This window comes from Kogia breviceps, chromosome 11 (assembly GCF_026419965.1).
Source record: "Kogia breviceps isolate mKogBre1 chromosome 11, mKogBre1 haplotype 1, whole genome shotgun sequence".
Classification (NCBI taxonomy): domain Eukaryota; kingdom Metazoa; phylum Chordata; class Mammalia; order Artiodactyla; family Physeteridae; genus Kogia; species Kogia breviceps.
Genome location: NC_081320.1, coordinates 40,459,764 through 40,480,991, shown reverse-complemented (window position 1 = coordinate 40,480,991; position 21,228 = coordinate 40,459,764). Strand labels below are relative to the sequence as shown.

At 45.1% G+C, this 21,228-nt stretch overlaps 1 pseudogene; it reads left to right on the top strand.

Moving 5' to 3' along the window:
- The first annotated feature begins 7,890 nt into the window (after positions 1 to 7,890).
- Positions 7,891 to 7,999, top strand: LOC131766018 (5S ribosomal RNA; annotated as a pseudogene).
- Positions 8,000 to 21,228: the final 13,229 nt, after the last annotated feature.

Here is a 21,228-nt window from a genome sequence, read left to right as displayed (position 1 = left end):
AACTACTGAGCCTGAGTGCCACAACTACTGAAGCTGGTGTGCCTTGAGCCCGTGCGCCATTTATTTTTTGGAGAGTAAAACCACCTCTGAGTGATTAAAATTTAGACCAACTAGTCAGAATGCTTTATCACCTTTTCTTCTAAAACACTGATCAACGGAACAAGTTGTACTAGGGATAACAGTGGAATTTTATTCTGGAGTTCTTATTGGCAACATGGTTTATGACCTTGATGCTGGATCACGACATTTCAATGGTATAACTGCTGTTAATTGTTTGTTTGTTCAACGATTAACGTCTTGCATGATCTGAGTTCACACTGGAATCATCCTTGTTGGTTTCTGTCTATTGCAGATTTCTTCCAGTATGAAAGGACAAGAGCAATTCGGCTTACTTTACAAAATGTCTTCAAACTAAATGATGATATAATCTACATTCAATTAATTTATACATACCCTACTGTAGAACAGGGTTTGTTATGGTGGCAGAGCCCAGTAATTATGTAAAACAGAAACCTTTATCTGCACTGGTTCAAGTCCTCTTCTTAAGAATATGTTTATAATCAACATTCTTTCACAAATTACCCAATGTAATTCACCATAACATTCCTCATATTAACTAAATGGAAAAACCTAGGCTATATACAAATCCAGAAAGGGCCAAAAATCATCAGTCCCCATGGATTATTACAACCCATTGCTGAGGTATTCAAATTACTTATTAAGGAACCACTATGTCCATCAACATCATCTATTTATATATTATTGCCCCCAATGCTAGCCTTAACCCTGGCTCTCACAACATGAATTCCTCTTCCCATATCTTATCCACTAGTTAATATAAATGTAGGCATATTATTTATATTAGTCATATCACACCTAGCCATTTATTCCATCCTCAGATCTGGATGAGCTTCACATTCAAAATACTCACTGGAGCTCTAGGGACAATAGCACAGACAATCTCATACAAAGTAATGTAGCAGTTATCCTATTCTCAGTCTTTCTGATAAATGGATCATTTACACTTTCAACAGTAATTATTACACAAGAACACCTATGACTAATTTTCTCCTGACCCCTACCCAGAATTTGATTATCTCCGCAGTAGCAGAAATCCAATGAAGCCCCACTTGAGTTAACAGAAGTAGAATCAAAACCTGTATATGTCTTCAGTGTAGAAAATGTAGCAGGCCCATTCACGCTGTCCTTCCTAGAGAATATGTCAATTTCCTTATAATAAACATTTCCACAACAATCCATTTTTAGGTGCATTTGACAATCCCTAGGTGCCAGAACTATAGATTCTTTCATTTTGTGAATATAGTTTTTTTCAAAAATAATTTTTATAGTTTTACTACCTTTAAACAAAATGTACTCCATTGCTGTGGAATATTCCTTCATAGGGGCGTGCATGGTTCATTTCTGCATCGCTTGTGCTGGCCTTCAGGTTCTTTCAGGTTTGGCTCCTGTGGCTGCAGAGTCCGTGTCCATGTGTCCTGGTGCAGGGCTGGTGGGTTTGTGTTCAGCTGGGAGGAGCACTGCGGATCTGTGTGCAGGGACTTCGCTATCTGAGGCCCGATTGTCTCAAAAGTGGTTGCGTTCCCCCGCCGCGTACCAGGCTTTCCATTGCTCCACATCCTGCTGATATTTGATACTATGTCTTTCATGTCTGCCATTCTGGTAGGTGTATGCACAGTATTTTTCTTAGGGTTTTAATTCCTCAGGTGTTAGTGAAGTTGTGCATCTTGTGGTATTCATGGACTATTTCCTGTTGTTTTTTTAAAAGTTTTAAAACTTGTGGTCCAATACACATAACATAAACTTTACTATCTTAACCATTTTTAAGTGCACATTTCAGGGTCAAGAAGTATTTCGCACTGTTGTGCAAATCGGACCACCCTCGTCCTCCAGAACTTTTTCATCTTGCAAAATTGAAACAGTCCCCATTAAACACTCACTCCCCATCGTCCCTCCCTCAGCGCCTAGAACTCAACATCCTACTTTCTGTCTCTATATTTCTGACTGCTCTAGGGACCTTGTATGAGTGGATCAAACACTTTCTTTTTTGTGTGTGTCTATCTTACATCACAGAGCATAATGCCCGCAAGGTTCATCCCTGCTGCAGCCTGTGTCAGAATTGCTTTCCTTTTTAGGTTGAATAACATCCCCTTGTATTGATGGACCATGCTTTTATTCTCCATTCATCCATTAGTGGACACATGCAATATCTACATTCATTTCTCCTGTCATAATATTTGTGGAATAACATCAGAAAGTCCTATGAATCAAAAGTCATTTGTGGGCATTCCTGGTGGCGCAGTGGTTGGGAGTCCGCCTGCTGGTGCAGAGGACACGGTTTCGTTCCCCGATCTGGGAAGATCCCACATGCCACGGAGTGGCTGGACTCGTGAGCCATGGCTGCTGAGCCTGCGTGTCCAGAGCCTGTGCTCCGCAACGGGAGAGGCCACGGCAATGAGAAGCCCGCGTACCGCAAAAAAAAAAAGAGGCATTTGCCATTATTTTTTTTCTTAAACTTTTTATTGTGAAAAACATCAAAGCTAAGAAAAGGCAAAAATACATGTCAGCTTCACTTGTGTTCAGTATTTAATGCTTTACAGATTCACTTTATTCCCTGTGTGTGTGCTATGCGTGTGCATGTGCCTGTTTGCATACATATGCTATGCATGTGCATAGGTATGTGCACTTGCACACATTAGTGTGTGCATGGGCATATGCATGCATGTGTGTTCATATGCTAGTGTGTGAATATATTTGTGCTGTGCACGTGCGTATGTTTGTGTGTGTGCTGTGCTTGCCTGAGTGCACACCTGTGTGTTTGCTGGAACCACTTGCAAGTTGGTTGCAGGCTGAACTGTGCCCCCGATATGTCCGCACGTACCTGCTCTAACAATCCTGTGTAGCCATGTAAAGGTCACAGATCTCAGGGATTTAAATGGATGGAGCAGGATGGCCTGACACAGAGTCTGTCTTCCAATGACTGTCACTGTCTCAGTAACATCCTTCACATCTTCTTTAAGCCCCATTCAGGGTCCAGTTTAGATCCCCATTACATTCACTCACCTGCTCCAGTTCCCCTAAAGCTACAATGTCACAGTTGGAGAGCCCAGCCAAGGCTGGGGGTGCCCCTCCAGTTAGCCTGGCCTCCAGGCCCTGCAGTTGGCTCCTGTGTTCCCATCTCTCAGCCAGGCCCCGACTTGGATGGGGCCGCCACCTCTTTCCTCACAGGGTCCCATCGCCCAGTCAAGGGGGTTCATTCTCCCCAAACACAGTATCAGGAGTGGGGCAGTGACAGTGACAGTCCCCACTGGGTCTCCTTCATGTGAGATCCTGTACTGTGGGAAGAGCAGGCGCCCTGCCCTCGGGGGTGGGGGGCTGTGGGGTGACCTGCGGCCCACGATGGGCAGGCGGGTCCCCGGGTGGGGCGAGCCAGTGTGCAAGGAGTTCCACGGTGGGTTCTCCTCTCCAATGGCTTCTGTGTCCCTACTTCTCCCCGTGCCTCCCCTCGAAGACAGCTCAGTGTCCATGCTGGCTGTCAGCCCCAGGGCATGAGGTCACCTGACCGGAAGCCATGGGAGCCATCAGCCACCGCCTCCTCTACACACACACACAGACGCACACGCTGCAGGGAAGCAGGACCTGAGTGCAGGGCTCTCAGCGGCCCTGAGCGCCCTGCCTGGAATCGGCCAGCGGAATGGACAGACCGGATCTCCCGGCCCGGAACATGCAGGACTGTCCTGCCTGGGCTTCCAGTGTGGCCACCTCCTTCTGGAAGCCTGGGAGGCTGGAATCAGGCCACTTGTTGTCTGTCCTTGCAGCAGACTGGGCTGCACTATAAGAAGAAGTTCGTGGCTCACCCGTGGATCCTGACCATCAGGTGGCCAGAGAAATTGGTAACATTTCTGTTTTGCCTGTTGAAATGATTAATGACAAAGATTTTGTTCAGTTTCCTGATGTGGGTGTCCAAAGATGATAGACCCATGTGTGTGATCTGTACCTCCTATGAGATCAGCCCTAAGCTAGTTTAAACATGATCAAGTTTTGTCTATGTGGTACATTTAGACCTCTGCATGTCCCGTCTACTGATTATGTTTAGAGCTAACCATGTGTTGTCTATGATAAGAACATTTCGACCTGACCATGTCTGTGCTAGGACTATAGGGACCTGGGTAGAGACCCGGCCTGGCCTCAGCACTGGGAAGCTCCATGCCTGCATCTGAAGGTCAGTGCTTAGATGTCCGGGGTCTGGAGCTGAGGTGGGCTTGTCTACATAACAGCTTCTCTTCTGAGTGTGGTGACCTGGTCCTCGCAAGGGTCAGTGCTATGGTTGGGGCCTTCGTCTTAATCCCTGCAAGGCTCACCTTCCCTGGGGCTCGTGGAGAATCCTCAGGAGGGCTACCTGGCAATAATTCCAATTCACCAGCATGTACATGGTGCATAGAGAGGCAGGTTTAGCTGGTGAATTGATTGCCGGATACCTCAGAGTGGGCAAAAGGCCGATGGGTAACAGCTGAGGCTGCTGCTGACCTCTCCTTCCAGTCTACTGTCCCTACTCAGCAGTGTCCAGAGCTTCCCCTTGGCTTTCAGCCCTGCTTCCCTGTGAGTTTTCTCAACATGTAGGTGAGACGAGAAAGGACTGAGCCTGCCAGCACCAAGGTCGTGTGTTCAACTGTAGCATGAAAGCTTTAAAAACAGTTAAAATCACACAGAACCAAAGGGAAAAGAGGAGTTCTCTGGGACAAGTGTGGTGAGAGGAGACCCACCTGACACTTTTTCCCATCCCAGGAGGTCCCAGGAACCCAGCTTGTTTCCACATTAGGGGAGCCACCAGCAGAGCCATGGTGTCCTGACCAAGGGGACGTGTGACCCCAGGTGCAGGGTCTGCGGAGGTGAGGTCACCCTGGGACTATGGACATGTGACCCAGGTGGAGGTGTCTGGGGAGGAGGGGTCACCTGTTGAGAGAGAAGGTGTGACTTTAGGTGCAGGGTCTGGGGAGGTGTGTCACCCTGGTGAGTGTGGATGTGTGACCCCAGGTATAGGGTGCGGGGACTGTGTGCGTCTTACCACATCTTCATGGGTCAGGATCACATGTACGGGGAGACTGCATATGTGCTCTTTGCCTGCACTGCGTCCTGTCCCCTTTGAGATTTCCAAACTGCATTAACAGTGTTGCCCTAGTTAACCTGTGGTTCCTTTACTTCTCTTAATCTGGTCACAATCATATGAGGTCAGTCATGTTTGAGCGTGTTGCTACTCTGTGTTCTGGTGAGTGACAACACTTGGTGGTATCCTATTAATATCATAGCATATCATATGCCTAATCTATGGGGGTCACCACTGCCTGGGTCCCCCTGGACAGAGGTCAGCTGAGCACAGACTAGCGCCCACCCCCACCAAGAATGGTCTCCCACATGCTCTGTGAGGGTACCGTGATGGCCCCTAAGGTAGGAGATTGTGTCTGGGCCTCCAACATCTGTGATGAAGAGGAGTCAAAATGGAATCTCAATTAACAAGACATAATTTTAAGAATTTATTTTAAGTGAAATAAAACATGTCACGTACCCTTTACCATCATCACCATTTTAAGTGCACGTTTCTGAGGCATCAGATCTATTCACTTTCTCGTGGAGCCATCACCACCACCCCTAGAACTTTTCATCTTGCAAAACCCAAATTCCACAACCATGAGAGTCTCCCTCTCCATTCCCTCCCGCTGCCCTGGCCCCCATATCCACTTCAGTCCCTGAGTTGTCGACTCCAGGGCACCCACTGGAGTGGAATCCTGCAGTGTTTGCTCACGGGTCATTTTGGAAGAGCTGACTTTCAGTCTGAAGCTCTGCCTGTTTGCATCTGAAGAATTTGCATTTAAGGAGAGGGTGTATGAGGAAGGGGGTGTATGAGGGACAAAGGTGTCCGGGGTGCAGATGAGCCAGGACCTGACCAGCTGCCTTTTGGGTCCTCTGGTCCCATCTCTTGGTCTGTGCCTCATCTGCATCATCACTGCCCCCACTGGCACCGCTGGGCTGTTGTTGTCTGAGTGAGATTCCCCTGGTGCCCTTGCTCTCCTCCCCTCCTCCTGCTGGTTGGGGCGGGAACTGCTTGCTCTGTGGTCTCTACTCCTGAGGCACGAAGGACCCTGTAGCATGGACCTGAAGAGTGTGGGGTGTGGTCCCAAGAGCATGGGGCCCACATAGGACACAACATCAGGGCGTGACAAGTGCTAGGGCTGCCTCATCACTGACAGAGAATGTTGCCAAGATCCTGCTTGGGAGGGCATGGTGGGTGGCGTGGCACCCTAGAGGCCCCATTCCTATCCTGGAGCTTGCAAAGTGCATCCCCATGGGCTCCAGATTCACTCCATATCTCAGCCATATCACTCTGTCCAGTCTTGAACTCACAAAAACGAGCTCCCTTGTCCACAACATAGGCCTGGTCCTGTTGGTATTAGGATTCTTTAATTTAGGCGTCCTGGGATAGCAGCTCTTTTTAGGCCTGAGAAGGAACAGCTCAGGAGCGTACAACAATTTCAGATGAAACTAATATTCAATGACTATCTCTAACTACTCGGTTGTTGACTTCTATCAGTAATTATTCTCCTGGTTTTAGCTCCGATGTGGGGATTACAGAGAAGTCAACATTTAAATCTTCATTATCTGTGTATTTGTAGCTTCAGTATCATTACTGACCCATAGTTTTTTATGGTTTGAAAGAGTTATTCATTTCATGTATCATGTAGAGGATTTACAATGATGATAGGGCAATTAAGATTACAATAATGGCTAGTAAATTGTTCACATTTTCTCTACCTGTGCATCTGTTGTATGTATATGAGTTAGTTTAGATGTCAATATTAGTGAAATAATATAGAGGACTAGAGAACTTATTTTAAAAATCACTATTAATGTGTGATGATGAAAATGTAAAAGTTCTTCCATAATCGGTGATGTTGTATCTTGAGAACCTAGATGAAATTTATATGCCATAGTGATATACAGGATTTTAGCCTATGATTTAACTTTGACCAATCTACATTACTTTTTACTTTTATCTCATTTATTGAGAAAGGCATAATTGTTACGGTGTTGGCTTGAAACTGGTTGAAAAGGACTTGAGTCCTTCCTTATTTTACACTTACATAGATAGGATTCTTGAAACATAGGATATGGTGGAGAGCATTTGTGTAACCATTCTAGGTTAGGAGTAGGAGTTTCCACTGCTAAGACTTCTTGTTTAGATGCAAATGCTTTTCAAAATATGAAGAGTATTAGCATTACTGCTGCTACTGAGATGAATGAGCCTAAAGACAAAATATTTCATGTTGTGTGTGCCTCAGGGCACACAGACTAACGTAGTGACATCCCTGAGAGGCCAAGAAAGTGCTGCAGGAAGTCATATTTACTACTACAAATATACTTGTGAAGTGAATTTTTGCTCATGCTGAGTTAACTGTAAAACCTGAGAATAGTGGGAATCCGTGTAGGAGCCTCCCATAATAGTGAAGACTGCTCCCATGGACATTAGGTCATGGAAGTGTGCTACTACATAGCATGTATCCTGGAGCACAATGTCTGGGGTTGAGTTGGCTAAGATGATTCCTGTCACGTCCCCGGACATGTTCCGGGGCCACGTCCCTGTGAGAGACATGCGGGATCTGGGGCGGGGCGCCAAGCGCCAAAGGGTTTGCTGGGTCCCTCCCGCCCTGGGCTGGGAGGTCGCCAACCCCTCCACCACCCCGCGGTACCCGAGACCTCCATTCCCCTGGCTGGGCGGGCAGCGGGGCCCTGCCGGGGCGGGCTGGCCACGGGGCTGGCGGTAAGGCGCACGCGCCAGAGAAGCTGGGCCTCAAGAGGCAGCCTGCGGTCCCCAGCCCTGCGTATGGCCATACCACCCTGAACGCGCCTGATCTCGGAAGCTAAGCAGGGTCGGGCTTGGTTAGTACTTGGATGGGAGACCACCTGAGAATACTGGGTGCTGTACGCTTTTTGCCTCCCGCCCCGCCTTCTCCTTTAGTCGCCTGGGGCTGAGGCCGCCTCCGCCCCGGCCGGGCACCGCTGCAGGCCCCCACCTCCTCAGGCCCCTCCCACCACAGCGCGCGCCAGAGGGGGCGCTCCCCGCCGGCCTGGCCGGGGCTAGGGCGGCCAGAAGGCGGCTCTGGAAGGCAGCGGCACACCAGACGCTCTGGCGGTGGCTGGCCCGGATCCAGACTCCGCCGCAGGGTCGGGGCTAAGATACACGCCCATGAGTGGAAGTGCCGTATGCGCTGTAGCTCTGTTTTTTAGATGTCTTAGGAAACACCATACACTTCTCCAGAGTGGCCGTTTGCAATTTACATCCCTTCCACCAGCATAACAAGGCTCCCTTTTCTCCATGGCTTATCCTGAATTTCTGGGTTTTACACTTTTTCACGATGGCCGTTTGACCGATGCGAAGTGAGACTTCTTTGTACTACTGATGTGCATTGCCCGCTTGTTTCGTTGGCCAAAAAGGGCGTATGCGTTTTTTCCCTGAATATATTCAGGAAAAAAACGCATACGCCCTTTTTGGGCCAACTGCATCATTGTTGAAATTCTGCCGCTTTTCAGGTGCTTTAAAGGCGACTCCAATCTACCTCTTGAAAACTGTTTCCTCCAATACTGCCTTGATCTCAAATCCTCTTCATTTCCTTACCTCAGTATATTTTTGGACAATTGTTATCATTTATAACACTGCAGGTTTGTGAATTGCAGTGCCCCTGAGCTCCATTTTTCAACTCGCCTTTTTGGAGTTGGCCGCAAAACCACAGGATTGCGTCAGGCCCTTTTCTGGTTCCAGGGGGCAGGCTGAGCCTTTGGTTAATTCTTCTTCCTGATTGGAAATTAGAGTGACATGTGCCTGTCCAAACACCTAGAGCTGGTCTCTCATTGGTTCCCCCTCTTCCCGTTCATCCTCTGGACAAATTGCAAACTGTACGAAACAGGAGGTTAAATAAAGGTGCTGATTCTCCAAGTGCGGAGATTGTTAGTAAAGTGGCTGGAATGGCAAACCCGAGCACCAGGGATGAAAAATGAGATGTGTTTTAGAAACATTTCCTGATCACACAATGTACCATCCTATGAGTTTCCTATGCATGTTTTAGCTGTAGGAAGATTCCCTTGAACCTGGAGAGTTGGGACCCATGGAATGGGTACCACGCAGTATTACTTTAAAGGGTCTGCATTTGCTCACCCAACCTCACCAATCCTCTTGGCCCCAAGAGTGTCCAGCCTTATGTCTCATCCAGTTGTGTGTCTAGATGTGGTCAATCAAGGTTTCATCACAGCCGCTGAAAGAATTTTGTAAGAATGTTTCTTTCACTGTTTGCTTTTTTAATTTTTATTTTTTTATAGTTTATTTTTTAATGGGGTTCAGCTGATTTTCAATGCTGTGTTTATGCCGTTTTACACCCAGCTGATTCACTTACAGAGAGATATCAATAAATACTTTTTTTTTTTTCGTTACGCAGGCCTCTCACTGTTGTGGCCTCTCCCGTAGCGGAGCACAGGCTCCGGACGCGCAGGCTCAGCGGCCATGGCTCACAGGCCCAGCCGCTCCATGTCATGTGGGATCTTCCCGGACCAGGGCACGAACCCATGTCCCCTGCATCGGCAGGCAGACTCTCAACCACTGCGCCACCAGGGAAGCCCAATAAATACTTTGTAAGATTCTTACTAGGCAGATGTATTCTTCTGCAGTGAATAGGATGTGTTGAGTCCAGTTCATTGAGCAATGAGTAGGTCATGTCTATTACATATTTGGTTTATGGAACGGTATCTGTGCTCACTTGAAACTCTCGTTTTATGCATCACCCCACCTCACCTTTCCCCTTAAGCAGCCATAAGTGTGTTTTCTAAATGTGTGACTCTGTGTTCTGTTTTGTAATTCAGTTCATGTGTAGCAATTTTTCGAAACCCCCGGTAAGTGATATGTTATCATAAGTTTCTTTTTCTGTCTGACTTATTTTACTTAACATCATCGTTCCTAAATATACTCATTATGCTGTTAGTAGCCTTATGATATTGATTTCATGGCTGAGTTATATTCCATTGTACATAAGTACCACAACTTGTTTACCCATTTTTCTCTTTCCTAGGATATTTTCAGTGTACCCAAGCCGAGGTCCTTGCAAACCAAGCAGCCCTAAACTTTGAGGTGCCCGTGTTCTGTCGATTTTTGGTTCTCTGAATATATACGCCAATGAGTGGAAGTGCCCTATGCATTGTAGTTCTGTTTTTTAGATGTTTTAGGAAACACCATACACTACTCCAGAGTGGCCGTTGGCAATTTACATCCCGCTCATCAGTGTCACAAGACTCCCTTTTCTCCATGGCCTGTCCTGCATTTCTGGTTTTTACACTTTTCCAGGATGGCCCTTTTGACAGATGGGAAGTGAGACTTCTTTGTAGTGCTGATTTGCATGTCCTGCTTGTTTGGTTGGCCAAAAAGAGTGTATGCATTTTTGCTAAATATATTTAGGAAAAATATATGTTTTGGCCAACTGCATCATTTGCGAAGTTCTGCCACTTTTCATGTGCTTTAAAGGCGACTCCAACGTACCTCTTGAAAACTTTTTCCTGAAATTTTGCCTTGCTTTAGAATCTTTTTTGTTGCCTTACCTCAGTGTATTTTTGGAAGATCGTTATCATTTATAACCCTGCAGGTTTGTGAATTGCAGTGCCCCTGAGCTCCATTTTTAAGTCCTCTTTTGGGAACTGGCCACAAAACCACAGGATTGCTACAGGCCCTATTGTGGTTCCAGGGGGCAGGCTGAGCCTTTGGTTAATTCTTCTTCCTGATTGGAAATTAGAGTGACATGTGCCTGTCCAAACACCTAGAGCTGGTCTCTCATTAGTTCCCCCTCTTCCCGTTCATCCTCCTTACAAATTCCTAACTGTACAAAACAGGAGGTTAAATGTGCTGATTCTTCAAGTGGGGAGCTTGTTAGAAAAAAGGCTGCAGGGGTGAACCCGACTACCAGGAGCTGAGGAGATGACGTGTCATTTCCAAACTCTTCCCGATCAAACGGTGTACCATCTTCTGGGTGTCAGGCATGTTTTAGCTGTAGGTAGAGCCCCTTTCATGTAAGGAGAACACCAGGGATTTTTCCAAATCAGTGTCTCCCCGAACCCCAAATTGGGAAATTTTTAAGCTACGGGTACATGTATGATCATTAAGGGCCTTGGGCAGTAGGCAGAGTTCGAGCTTTAGATGATTGAAATCTTCAGGGCAGAAGAGCTCACCATCGACCTCCTTTAGGTTACATTTTATCTATCGTTGATAGATGATGTAGATATAGTTATGTATTCTTTTGCAGATTTTTTCCCCTTATAGGTTATTACACAATATTGAATGTTGTTCCCCGTGTTATACAGAAGTTCCTTGTTGACGATCTATTTTATACATCACAGTTTGTATGTGTTAATCCTAAACTCTTAATTTATCCCTCCTCCCGCATTTCCCCTTTGGTAATAATACGTTCTAAGATTTTATACTTCTCAGACATGGGGGAGTTGAAGGAGAGGTATCATTTTCAATGGAAAAGCAATCAAAACAAGATTGAAGCTTCAGCCAAGATTATTAGATGTATTGTACATCGTTGGAAAGAAATCACGTCATTTCTCTAATGTTGACCTGACAGATAAGACAAAGCCCTCCACTGAACTTGCTTATAATAAAGTGATGGAAATATCAAATGGAAGTGTTAGAAACATCTTATTTTACACGAGCCTTACACACTGCTCTATGTTAATTACAGTTTGGCTCACACATCTGTTCATTGAAGGTACAATGGTCTCAATTTCTGTTACTGATCCTACAGAGTGGTCCCAACAAGGGTCCCCCTGCCCAGGGTCACTGGAGCCAAAAGAACGAGACTGAGTTTGCTTCAGAAGCAAAGGAAACTTTATATTTTGATCAGAGAATGGAGAGGTGAGAGCGTGCGCTCCCCCGTGGGCTGTGGGACAGGCTGCTGGGTAGGGATCCCGGCAGCGTCAGCGGGAGGGAGGGGGCAGAGCTCTCCACGGCCCGGGTTGGCTGGAGCTCAGGCTCTATGTCGCCGAGTCTGCACGGGGCCCCGAGAGCTGAGGTGTCGGCCCAGCCATTTTGCAGTAGGAAATCGGGTCTGAAGTGCCGGGTGTGGGACCTCTGCATGTGGAAACCTAGGAGCATGTGAAATTAGACAAAGCACAAAGGAAAAAAAAGGTTAGATTTTATTTTATTGCCCAGATTCTATTTTTATCTCCCAGGAATTTTTAGTGGGCTTTGCCGGCGACAAACCCCTCCTCTGCCTTTTGTCCCGTTCCTCATTCTTGGGGGGCTGAGGGTGCAGACCCCTCTTCTGCAACTGCTTCGTGCTGAGTTGGGAGTCCTCATACCTGTGGGGGAGGGGCAGAACTGCTCCCTGGCAGCCTCCAGGTGAGGTTGATTGTCCCCAGGCCTCCTCTCTCACTGCTTGTCTGCCTGAGCACCAGCATTGGAAGTGCTTAGATTCTAATGACTTTTGAGGGTCCAGGAAAGAGATGTGCAGAGTTGCTGGGGGGCGGCAGCTTTACCCCACCCCACATTTGTTTGGCCACCTTAGGCTGAGGGTTTCTGCCAGCCTAGATGCTCTGACCAGTAGTCTGCGCTTTCTTCAATTAGGCCCCTGAATTAACGTACAAACAGCACCAGGTGTCAGAGCCCTGCCTGCTCAACTCCCAGACAGTCCAGGGCCGGTGATGATCCAGGACCATGACGGCCACTGAGTCAACGGCCTTTTGAAGTAGCCAGGAGTCCAGCCGGTCTCATTGGCTGCCGTCACCGCGGTGTCTGTAGGCTTTTCTATGGTGACAGCGTTATTTACGGTTTCCCCGCCAAGCTTATTAGCTCCGCTCTGGGTGCAGTAAGTCCTGCAAGCAGTAGTCTGCTCTTTTGGGGCACACTCTTGTTGTTTTCTGAGAGAAGCTCCAGGTCAAGTGATGGTCACACGAGTCGTCATGGGGGTCTGTTGCCCCCGGTTGTCTCTCTGGAGGCTGGAGTTGGAGGGCCTCCTCACTCGAGGTCAGTGTGCCCACGGAGCAATCCCTGCAACTTCAGGGCCTGGTGGGTGGTTAGGATCACCACGTGGGGTCCTTTTCTCTTGGGAGGGACCTGGCCTTGCAGGCTGCTGATTTCCAGGTTTTTCGATACCCCCAGTATCCTGGCCGGATGAGGTGGCGGGCCAAGCCCTTGGTGACCGTAGTTTCTCCTACCTGGAGGACATTCTTGTGTTGTTCCATTTCAAGTGGTCCCAGTTTTTGCACTGATACTCCAAGGGCGATTCACCTTCGACTGGGAATGTAAAGGTCAAAAGGTTTAGTTAAATTAGGGAGTTCCAGGGCAAGGGTCTGAATTGACTGCTCTTTCCATTCTTCAATGGCCACTTCTGGATTCTATTCAAAAGGATCATCATCTTTTCCTTTCAGTGTTTCATATCGAGGCCCAGCTATTCGACTGTAGTTAGGATCCAGATGCAGTAAACCCCGGCCTCCCCAGGAACCCCTAAGCTGTCTTCTAGTTTTAGAAGGGGTACGGCTGCAAATGGCTTCTTCCCTTTCCTGGGATGGCCTTCTCTGACCTTCTGTGAGAGTGAAGCCCAGGCAGGTCACCTTAGTCTGTGATATTTTAGCCTTTTTCTTGGACACCTTCTATCCTTTATTGGCTAAGTAGTTCAGAGACCTCCTTAGTAGGGCTGGCGATCAGAATGTCATCTGCCTATTGAAGGAGGGTTCCCTTTTCCAGAGGTAGAACTTTTAGGTCTTTAGCTAACGTTTCCCCAAAGATGGTGTGGGAATTTTTGAACCCTTGGGGCAGGACGCCTCAGCGGTATTGTTTCTGTTGTATGTTGAGTCCTGCCACTCACAAGCCAAAACTTCTTGTGACTCTGGGATAATGGAATACAGAAGAAGGCATCATTGAAGTCTAATACAGAATAGCATGTTCTGGTGGATGGTAGAATGACCAGCAGTGTGTAGGAATTAGGAACTACTGGATATATATCCTCGGTGGCTTCACTGACTGTCCTGACATCCTGTACCAGGTCGCCAGCAGCCCATGAGGCTCTCGTGGTCAGGCCAATCTCAGGATATGGAGCTCACCTTTGCAGGTATCCAGCAGCCCTCGGGGCTCTAGTGGTCAGGCCCCTCCCAGGATTTGGAGCTCCCCTGGGCAGGTACACCGGCAGGGCTGGGCACACAGGAACTGTGCACATAGCCCTCATTGCAGAGCACCCCCAGCTCACCTGTTGGTCAGAGCTTCCCCAGAGCACCTCAGAGCAGAACTTGAACTAACAAACAGAGGCTCCAACAGGTTTGTGACCCTGACCTTCACTCTGAGCGGCCTCCCTCTGCTAGGTCTTCCAGAAGCTTCCACTGCAACCGGGGCACCAGGTCTTTGTCTCCACCCACCACCCCTCCTCTCCCTGACTCCTGGGTTCCTCTCATTAAGAGAGGGTCTTCTTGAAGTTGTCTCCCACTCATGGACCAGATAAAATGATTAGAAAACAAGCTAGAGCTGCAGCCCCTTGTCTATCCTGACCCTCAGGACGCCACACCTGTTCCTTGGACCTGGCCGGTGCAGCAAGGCCCATTTTCTGCAACTGTGAGCCCCTGAGCGGTGACAATTGGCTGACCTGGGCAGCCTGACCTGGCCGGCCAGCCCTTCTCAGCTGTGCCTGGGCTGAGGTCAATATAAACACCCCTCCAGGCAGCAAGAGTCCCTGCAGCTGTACCTGACGTCATATTCTCTGCCCTGTCAGCAGTCTCGGGGCTGGGCTTGTGGGAGGGAGTAGGGCCTGCGGCTCTGTGGGTGCCCCAGTGTGAGTGGGGCTCTGCTGGACTTTCTGAAGGAGTTGCCAGGCTGCCACCTGCTAAAGAAGAGGATGTATTACCCATACCTGCCGCTGGAATTTCTCCCCGGGCAAAGGTGAGGAAGGGAAAAAAAACAGTGAGGGCTGGGACAGGAGGGGTACGTCAGGCAGGGAAATAGAAAGCTTCCATAAGAGTGCCTGGGGCCAGGACCAGCCTGGCTGACCTCCAGGCACCAAGTCGGCCTGTGTACTGTGGCTGTTGTGGCTCCACGGCCCTTCCTCTAGGCTTTCAAGTACTTGCACACATTTTTACCTGGGAAGAGTGGGAACAGTTCAGTAGCAGCTAGCCTGGGGCTCAGCTCACGTTTACTCAGAGATGCCTCGGCACTGTCCCCCAGCTTTGCAATGAGGATGCTCCTTGCGGGGGCGCTGCTGGCTGCATGGGAGACGATTCCCCACCTCTGACCAACTTCAGAATTGTTCACCACTGGAGCAAGTGCCCTGATAGGGTTTTCCTCTGTATGACCAGTGGGTTATGTTTTTCTTCTTTTTTGGTTCAAGGTAGGTTTTATTCCTCTTCTTGCATTTATAGATATAAACATGGAAATAATTTATTCATATAAATATGTCTATGGGAAGGAAAATGCTTTTTTCTCTTTTTAAAATATTATTGTTTTAATTTTTGAATTTAATTTAATTTATTTTTTATACATCAGGTTCTTATTGGTTATCTATTTTATACATATGTGTGTATATGTCAATCCCAGTCTCACAATTCATCCCACCACCACCACCCCTCCACTTTCCCCCCTTGGTGTCCATACATTTGTTCTCTACATTTGTGTCTCTATTTCTGCCTTGCAAACCGGTTCATCTGTATCGTTTTTCTAGGTTCCACATGTATGCGTTAATATTTGTTAATATTTGTTTTTTCTGTTTCTGACTTACTTCACTCTGTATGAGAGTATGTAGATCTATCCACGTCTCTACAAATGACCCAATTTCATTCCTTTATATGGCTGAGTAATATTCCATTTTATATATGTACCACATCTTTTCCATTCGTCTGTCTATGGGCGTTTAGGTTGTTTCCATGACCTGGCTATTGTAAATAGTGCTGCAATGAACATTGTGGTGAATGTGTCTTTTTGAATTATGGTTTTCTCTGGGTATATGCCCAGTAGTGGGATTGCTGGGTCATATGGGAATTCTATTTTTAGATTTTTAAGGAACCTCCGTACTGTTCTCCATAGTGACTGTATCAATTTACATTCCCACAAATAGTGCAAGAGGGTTCCCTTTTCTCCACACCACCTCCAGCATTTGTTGTTTGTAGATTTTCTGATGATGTCCGTTCTAACTGGTGTGAGGTGATACCTCATTGTAGTTCTGGTTTATATTTCTCTAATAATTAGTGATGTAGAACAGCTTTTAATGTGCTTCTTGGCCATCTGTATGTCTTCTGGGGACAAATGTCTGTTTAAGTCATCTGCCCATTTTGGGATTGGGTTGTTTGCTTTTTTTTACTGTTGAGTTCCATGAGCTGTTTATATATATTGGAGATTAATCCTTTGTCTGTTGATTCGTTTGCAAATATTTTCTCCCATTCTGAGGATTGTCTTTTCATCTTGTTTGTAGTTTGCTTTGCTTTGCAAAAGCTTTTAAGTTTCATTTGGTCCCATTTGTTTGTTTTTTATTCCATTACTCTAGGAGGTGGATCAAAAAAGATCTTGCTGTGATTTATGTCAAAGGGTATTCTTCCTATGTTTTCCTCTAAGAGTTTTATAGTGTCTGGTCTTACATTTCAGTCTCTAATCCATTTTGAGTTTATTTTTGCGTATGGTGTTAGGGAGTGTTCTAATTGCATTCTTTTACATGTAGCTGTCCATTTTTCCTAGCACCACTTATAAAGAGACTGTCTTTTCTCCATTGTATATCCTTGCCTCCTTTGTCATAGTTTAGTGGACCATAGGTGTGTAGGTTTATCTCTGGGCTTTTTTTTTTCTTTTACATCTTTATTGGAGTATAATTGCTTTACAATTGTGTTAGTTTCTGCTGTATAAAAAAATCAGCGATACGTATACATATAACACCATATCGCCTCCCTCTTGCACCTCCCTCTCACCCCCTTATCCCACCCCTTTAGGTGGACACAAATTGCCGAGCTGATCTTCCTGTGCTATGTGGCTGCTTCCCAGTAGCTATCGATTTTACATTTGGTAGTGTATATATGTCCATGCCACTGTCTCACTTTGTCCCAGCTTACCCTTCCCCCTCCCCGTATCCTCAAGTCCTTTCTCTACGTTTGTGTCCTTAATCCTTTCCTGCCCCTAAGTTCTTCATGAACTTTTTTTTAGATTCCATATATATGTGTTAGCATATGGTATTTGTTTTCCTCTTTCTGACTTACTTCACTCTGTAGGACAGACTCTAGATCCATCCACCTTGCTACAAATAACTCAATTTCGTTTCTCTTTATGGCTGAGTAATATTCCATTATATATATGTGCCACAACTTCTTTACCCACTTATCTGTCGATGAACACTTGGGTTGCCTCTATGTCCTGGCTATTGTAAGTAGAGCTACAATGAACATTGTGGTACATGACTCTTTTTGAATTATGGTTTTCTCAGGGTAAATGTCCAGTAGTGGGATTGCTGGGTCGTGTGGTAGTTCTATTTTTAGTTTTTAAGGAACGTCCATACCATTTTCCCTAGTGGCTATATCAATTTACATTCCCACCAACAGTGCAAGAGGGTTCCCTTTTATCCAATAAATGTCTCTCCAGTATTTATTGTTTGTAGATTTCTGGATGATGGCCATTCTGACTTGTTGTGAGGTGATACCTCACTGTAGTTTTCATTTGCATTTCTCTAATGATTAGTGATGTTCAGCATCCTTTCATGTGTTTGTTGGCAACCTGTATGTCTTTTTGGGAGAAATGTCTATTTAGGTCTTCCACCCATTTTTGGATTCGGTTGTTTGTTTTTTGTGATATTGAGCTACATGAGCTGCTTTTTGGAGATTAATCCTTTGCCATTTGCTTCATTTGAAAATATTTTCTCCCATTCTGATGGTTGTCTTTTCGTCTTGTTTATGTTTTCCTTTGCTGTGCAAAAGATTTTGTTTCATTAGGTCCCTTTTTTTGTTTTTGTTTTTGCAGTACACGGGCCTCTCACTCTTGTGGCCTCTCCCGTGGTGGAGCACAGGCTCCGGACGCGCAGGCTCAGTGGCCATGGCTCACGTGCCGTGCCGCTCTGGGCATGTGGGATGTTCCCGGACTGGGGCACGAACCTGTGTCTGCTGCATTGGCAGGTAGGCTCACAACCACTGCGCCACCAGGGAAGCCCCATAGGTCCCATTTTTTAATTTTTGTTTTCATTTCCATTTCTCTAGGAGGTGGGTTTAAGAGGATCTTGCTGTGATTTATGTCATAGAGTGTTCTGCTTAAGTTTTCCTCTAAGGGCTTTATAGTGTCTGGTTTTACATTTCAGTCTCTAATCCATTTTGAGTTTATTTTTGTGTATGGTGTTAGGGAGTGTTCTAATTTCCTTCTTTTACATGTAGCTGTCCAGTTTTCCCAGCATCACTTACTGAAGACACTGTCTTTTCTCCATTGTATACCCTTGCCTCTTTTGTCATAGATTAGTTAACCATAGGTACGTGTGTTTCTCTGTGCTTTCCATCCTGTTCTATTGATCTATATTTCTGTTTTTGTGTCAGTACCATATTGTCTTGATTACTGTAGCTTTGTAGTATAGTCTGAAGTCTGGAAGTCTCAATCCTCCAGCTCTTTTTTTTTTTTTTTTCCTCTAAAGACTGCTTTGGCTATCCAGGGTCTTTTGTGTCTCCCTACAAATTTTAAGATTTTTTGTTCTAGTTCTGTAGAAGATGCCGCCGGTAATTTGATAGGGATTGCATTGAATCTGTAGATTGCTTTGGGTAGTATAGTCATTCTCACAATATTGATTCTTCTAATCCAAGAACATGGTATATGTCTCCATTTGTTTATATCATCTTTGATTTCTTTCATCAGTGTCTTATAGTTTTCTGAGTACAGGTCTTTTACTTCCTTTGGTAGGTTTATTCCTAGGTATTTTATTCTTCTTGTTGCAGTGGTAATGGGATATTTCCTTAATTTCTTTTTCTGATCTTTCATTGTTAGTGTATAGGAATGCAAGAGATTTCTGTGCATTCATTTTGTATCCTGCAACTTTATCAAATTCATTGATTAGCTCTAGTAGTTTTCTGGTGGCATCTTTAGGATTCTCTATCTATGGTATCATGTCATCTGCAAACAGTGACAATTTTACTTCTTATTTTCCAATTTGTATTTCTTTTTCTTCTCTGACTGCTGTGGTTAGGACTTCCAAAACTATGTTGAATAATAGTGATGAGAGTGGACATCCTCGTCTGGTTCCTGATCTTAGAGGAAATGCTTTCAGCTTTCCACCATTGAGAATGATATTTGCTGTGGGTTTGTCATATATGGCCTTTATTATGTTGAGGTAGTTTCCCTCTATGCCCACACTCTGCAGAGTTTTTTTTTTTTATCATAAATGGGTGTTGAATTTTCTCAAAATCTTTTCCTGCATCTATTGAGATGATCATATGGTTTTTATTCTACAATTTGTTAATATGGTGTATCACATTGATGGATTTGTGTATATTGAAGAATCCTTGCATCTCTGGGATAAACCCCACTTGATCATGGTGTATGATCCTTTTAGTGTTGTTCGATTCTGTTTGCTAGTATTTTATTGAGGATTTTTATATCTATATTCATCAGTGATATTGGCTTCTAATTTTCTTTCCTTGTAGTATCTTTGTCTGGTTTTGGTGTCAGGGTGATGATGGCCTCATAGAATGAGTTTGGCAGTGTTCCTTCCCCTGCAATTTTTTGGAAGAGTTTGAGAAGGTTGAGTGTTAGCTCTTCTCTAAATGTTTGGTAGAATTCACATGTGATGCCCTCTGGTTCTGGGCCTTTGTTTGTTGGAAGATTTTTAATCACAGTTTCAATTTCATTGCTTGGGATAAGTTTGTTCTTATTTTCTATTTCTTCCTGGTTCAGTCTTGGAAGGTTATCCCTTTTGAAGAATGTGGCCATGTCTTCCAGGTTGTCCATTTTAGTGGCATAAAGTTGCATGTAGTAGTCTCTCATGATGCTTTGTATTTCTGTGGTGTCTGTTGTAACTTCTCCTTTTTCATTTCTAATTTTATTGATTTGAGTCCTCTCCCTCTTTTTCTTGAGTCTGGCTAAATGTTTATCATTTTTGTTTATCTTCTCAAAGAACCAGCTTTTAGTTTTACTGATCTTTCCTGTGGTTTTCTTTGTTTCTATTTCATTTATTTCTGCTCTGATCTTTATGAGTTCTCTCCTTCTACTAACTTAGGGTTTTGTTCTTCTTTCTCTACTTCCTCTAGCTGTAAGTTTAGATTGTTTATTTGAGATTTTTCTTGTTTCTTGAGGTAGGTTTGTATCGCTATAAACTTTCCTCTTAGAACTGCTTTTGCTGAATCCCAAAGGTTTTGGATCATCGTGTTTTTGTTGCCATTTGTCTCTAGGTAGTTTTTGATTTCCTCTTTTATTTCTTCAGTGATCTCTTGGTTATTTAGTGACGTATTATTTAGCCTCCACGTGTTTGTGTGTTTTTACGTTTTTTTTTCCCCCTGGAATTGATTTCTAATCTCATAGCATTGTGGTCGGAACAGCTGATTGATATGATTTCAGTTTCCTTAAACTTACTGAGGCTTTATTTGTGACCCAAGATGTGATCTATCCTGGAGAATGTTCCATGTGCAGTTGAGAAGAACGTATAATCTGCTGTTTGGGGATGGAATGTCCTATAAATATCAATTAAATCTATCTGGTCTATTGTGTCATTTAAAGCTTGTGTTTCCTTATCAATTTTCTGTCTGGATGATCTCCATTGATGTAAGTGAAGTGTTCAAGTCCCCTGCTATTATTGTGTTACTGTCGATTTCCTCTTTTATAGCTGTTAGCAGTTGCCTTATATATTGAGGTGCTCCTATGTTGGGTACATATATATTTATAATTGTTACGTCTTCTTCTTGGATTGATCCCTTGATCATTTTGTAGTGTCCTTCCTTGTCCCTTGTAACATTCCTTATTTTAAAGTCTATTTTATCTGATATGAGTATTGCTACTCCAGCTTTCTTTTGATTTTCATTTGCATGGAATATATTTTTTCATTCCCTCACTTTCAGTCTGTTTGTGTCCCTAGGTCTGAAATGGGTCTCCTGTAGACAGAATATATATGGGTCTTGTTTTTGTATCCATTCAGCGAGCCTGTGTCTTTTGGTTGGAGCATTTAATCCATTCACGTTTAGAGTAATTATCGATATGTA